The sequence below is a fragment of the Phyllostomus hastatus genome, unplaced genomic scaffold (assembly GCF_019186645.2).
Source record: "Phyllostomus hastatus isolate PE091 unplaced genomic scaffold, TTU_PhHast_1.1 phas_contig_402, whole genome shotgun sequence".
Classification (NCBI taxonomy): Eukaryota; Metazoa; Chordata; class Mammalia; order Chiroptera; family Phyllostomidae; genus Phyllostomus; species Phyllostomus hastatus.
The window spans coordinates 14252764-14257414 of record NW_025333873.1 but is presented as its reverse complement, the minus strand read 5'-3'; the positions used below and the strand labels follow the sequence as shown (position 1 = coordinate 14257414).

At 54.2% G+C, this 4651-nt stretch overlaps 1 pseudogene; it reads left to right on the top strand.

Moving 5' to 3' along the window:
- Positions 1-1491: 1491 nt before the first annotated feature.
- On the top strand, positions 1492-1766 carry LOC123822427 (annotated as a pseudogene).
- Positions 1767-4651: the final 2885 nt, after the last annotated feature.

The window sequence follows — 4651 nt, the reverse complement described above, 5'->3', positions numbered from 1 at the left end:
CATGTCCTTTGTCAGCAGTACGTTTCACAGGTAACTTCTCTGCACCGGCCTTTCTGCCCTCCTGGTGGGGCGCTTTAACAAAGTCCAGTTCATCCGTCTTTCCCCGGACGGCTGGTGCTTCGTGGGTCGGGTTTAGGAAATCTTTGCTAACCACAGATAGTGGAGTTTTCTTGTCTCTCTGTCTGCCTCCAGTCCACCTGGCATTGGTTTCTCTAAGTGTGGGGAGAGAGACGGGTGAAGTTCAGCTGCATCAGCAGCACTCTGGGGCTGGGAGAGACAAGGCCCCACCACCAGGGAGAGCCCTCGGCCCCTCCGGCTGGGTGGGAGGAGCTGCGTCAGCGCCACGCGGGCCTCGGGCTGGCGCTCACTGCCGACCCCAGCGGGATGCAGGCTGTGAAGGGGTGGGAAGGGTGGGGGCCTGGGGGGGCCCAGGTGGGCGCTGGCACAGGATGCCCTCGGTCTGGCACACGGACGAGGGAGGGGCTCACCCTCTGGAGCTGGTGCCCGAGGCAGCGGACACTTGAGGGGTGGTCGCAGCCCAGGGGACACAGGCAGAGCCCTCTCCTCTTCACAGTGGCCTGCCAGGCCATCCGTGGGGTCCCCGCGACAGGGACCAGGGAAAGCACTGGGCTGCGTGAGGCCTGTGCCTGACCACAGTCCTTCCAGGCCTCGAGGGACCTGCTGCGGAGGGAAGCCGGGTGGGGGACTCCGGCTCAGCCGCAGCAGACAGAGGGCCCTGCCCCTTGGGACGGAGCCCCTGAGGCTTTCAGGTAATTGGATTTGTGTGGGCTCAGGGGATTAATTTGAATCTTAAAAAAATAATGTGGCTGGTGACGTGGGTCATACCAGTAATGTCTATAGATAAGTGACTTACGCCGCAGGCCATCGGAACAGTGCGTTTGATGTGGCGCAGCTGGAACTTCCTGAGGAAGAGGTAATTCTCCCCACCCGGCCCACCACGGGAAGAGCTATTTTGAAAAATATTTTTCTGGGTGAGTTTCCATCACGTGGTAGAGGCCAGTGCAGGGGATTGCTGGGAGACCTCTCCCAAAGAGCTCCACATCGCTGTGGAATAAAAGGTTGCCTTCCAGAACATTCCACTGGTCTTGGGCGGTTAAGTTGAAACATGGTCTGCCCAAGGAGTAACAGGCAAATGGAAGCCTCGCTCTCCACTGAACAGAAAGGTGTCTTCCAAGAGTTGTGCTTCCTTTTCTTCACGTACCTCAGCTCTTCCCATCCGTGACAAGGAGGAGCCCATCCCTACTGCACAGCCTCGGGGTGAGGGTGGGGGTGCACCAGGCGAGCGCCCTCGCCCTCAGCTCTCTCCTCCTCCCTGTGACAGCCACACCCCAGGCTCTGCCTTTCTCTTAGGTTTCCGGGACGCTCAGGCCAGAGTAGGGGCGGGGCCAATGCTGGAGGGGCGGGGCCGATGCCGGGAGGGGCGGGGCTCTGCCAACCCTTGCTAAAGCGCAGCCCCACGTGCAACTGAGGATGGCCCGCACTTTGGCACCACTGGCAGAGATCATTAAAGCGGTTTTAGTAGCTGAATTTGTGGGCCTTTTGGAGCATATGTCTTGATTAATAAGATGAACCCAAGCCAAAATTTCAGGCCATCGATGAGAAAGAAATTTCCCTTCATCTTGGAGGATTATTACCAACCCATTGAAAATTCTGGACTCTATGGAATCAGAAAGCAAGGTCGAGAAAAATCGCTGAACAGCAAAAGATGGGAGTTTGGCCACTGCCCAAAATTCCAAAGTTCATAGGGATGGATTCTGGAATATTTAGGGCAAAATGTAAATTCTAATTAGGCCAGAGGTTTCATTCGTTGGACTGTGAATAAATTTATGGAAGGTGTGCTTATTATGTTATAAATAAAGTTTTATTTATACTTCTCAGAAAACAAGAGGCTACAGGAAGCCTTCTCATCCTGGTGGACAGGGGGCAGGCCTTAGCCCGGGTCTGCCTGGGGCGAGCCCTGCCTGTCTCACCTCCCACTACCCGCGGGACCCTGGGCAGGTCTTCATTTCCTCTGCGCTTCAGTTCTGCGGTCCGCGACAGGGACCAGGCCTCTCTCACTGAGGGATTCTGAGGATTAGTCCGCACGGCACGTCCCGGGAGTCGCAGCACCTTTCGCGACAGGGTAGGCAGCCAGCAGCGCTATCACTGCGTTTGACCCTCTCGTCTCCCTCGGGAGCGAGCGCCAAGCCCAGGCGTTAGAAGAGCCCCGAGACAGAGCGTGAGGCTCGGGCCCCGCCTCCCGTGCAATCTGACGTCGCTCACTCGCAGGGCTCCGTTGTGAAACAGCGCAGCGCCGGCTGGCGTGGAAGGAAGGAAGACAAAGCCCAGACTCTGAATCAACCGGCAGGCGCAGCGCTGGGTGGGCCCCATGACTCACCGCCGCCAGGCTCTTACTTTTCCCAGTGACCGGCCTGGTCTGCGCACGGCTCGGCGGTGATTCAGCCTGTGCTGTCACGGTTATGTAACCGGGGCTGTTTTGGTTCGTTGGGGTGTCTCTCTCTGCATTTCTATGTCATCCCTGGGAAGCTGCGAGGAATCTTCTTGTCCACACACCCTGGTACCAGCTGGAGCAAACAACTGTAGAAACGCCGTCCCCGAGAACAAAAGGACTGGCCTCCTCCTTCTCTAGGAAGTGGGCAGGTGCACGGTGCCCTGGACGGGCAGTCAGGCTGCCTTGCTCTCGGCGCCCCTGTGTTCCTCACCTTCTCCGGCCTCCGTTTCTCCATCCTACAACGAGACGTTGGGTTGGGGACCCCTTTGTGTGGTGTTGGGAACTGTAGCCCCTCCCAAGCCAGGCCTTGAATAAGGGCCCGTGAGTCTTGACCAGAACGCCGGGAATGCCGGGAGGCAGGTGTGACCGGGTGCCAGCGCCGAGGGTTCCCGTGGGAAACCAGGCCCAAGGAATGCATTATGCCCCTTGAGGCTCGCTTTGCCTTGAGTAGTCCTGCTGCCGTGAATCAGACATCTGAGTCCAAAGGAGAGGGAGTGGACTCCTAGTCTCATGAGCCACGCCTTAATGGTCCTCTGATGTCAGCACGTCTGACAGACCCTGACCTGAGGCAGCCGTCCGAGTTCCCTCGGTTGTCCCCTGCAGATCATGCCTGTCTCCTGTGCCTGCGGCCTGTCGGTGCTGCCGGGTGAGCTTTGCCTGCTTGCTGTCTCCCCCCCTGCACACACTGTTCTCCATAAAAGCCTCAGGAGAAGGGACGTTGGAGCTCTTCTTCTCTGAGAGCTTAGCCAGCCTCTCCTCTCCAAGTGGACCTTGTCTTGGTCGCCTCAATCCATCTGTGACTCCGGGGGACACCGTGGGACGGGGTCTCCCTCATCGTAGGACTAAGCTTCGGCACGTGAAGAATTTACAAGATTGGACACTTCATGAGTCTCTTTGCTAGGTGAGAGTTCCCAGAGTGAGCGCCATCAGACGCTAAGTGCACGGCCCTGCCCCAGCGGACGTGGAGACACAGCTGAAGGGGGTGGTGTGGGGGAGGCCGTGGGTTGGTGCGAGGCTTCTAAAGAATAAATGAACATTGCCTTGGAGGAACTTTGATGATGGGCTTCCATCATCTCCTGTCTCTCTTGTGCTAAACATAACACGCAGAAGGAGGATTGAAGAAACCGATACCTCGGCGGTCACGCTGATCACGGCCCTCAGCAGGCCCAGGCCCGGAAGGAAGGCAGAGCTTTTCAAAGACAGTTGGTGCCCTTGCCCTTGCCCTTGCCCTTGCCCTTGCCCTTGCCCTGCTCACTCCCCAACAGGAGCTCCAGGCCCCAGGACTGGCCAAGAGACATCAGCCCCTTGGACCCATCGTTGGGCAAAGGAGGGCTGGGGTGGGCACTCAGGGTCTGAACATCCTTTCCACGTTCTATTCCTCATCCTGGGCATTTGTTGGGCTTCTTAAACTCGATGGGTTGGCATTTTTTTAATCAGTTCCGAAAACTTTTCAGACATCATCTCTTTAAATAGTGCCCTTGCTCTCTTTCTCTCTTGCTTCTCCTTCTAGAACTCTCGTTAAATGTCGATGGGCTTTCTCACTCTCTCCTTTTGGTCCCTGAACCTCTTCTTTCACACTTTCCATCTTTTTTGTCAATCTCTACTGTCATTTGGGTCATTTCTTCTGGCCCATCTTCCCGTTCACTTACTCTCTCTTTGTCTGTATCTAGCCTCTTCTTAAACCCAGCTACTGAGTTTTAAATTTCAGTTATTGTATCTTTCATTTCTACCTCTCTCTTTCTAAATAAAAAATCTATCTGATTCTCTTTAAAAATCTTCCAAATAAGCTTTTTATAGTTTTCTTTTTCCTGAAAATATTTTTAACTTTGTACATTATTGCTTTTAACATAATACGTAGTTTTATGACTTGTTTCTGATTTTTCCATTATATTAAATATAATATTAAATAAATATAAATAAATATAAATATTCTGCTTAGCTGTTTATTTTTTTTTACTGATGATTCTTGCACTTGTTGCCTTATTTCCCCGTGTGCTCCTTTGTATTTTACTAAGCGCCACTAAACTGTTCTTGAAAAATTACCTGGTGGGACTTCTTTGAGGCCTGGATGTGACTTCTTCCAGAAATGATTTGCACTTGCTTCTTCCATGCCCCTGGAAGCACCTTTACTCAAGGATC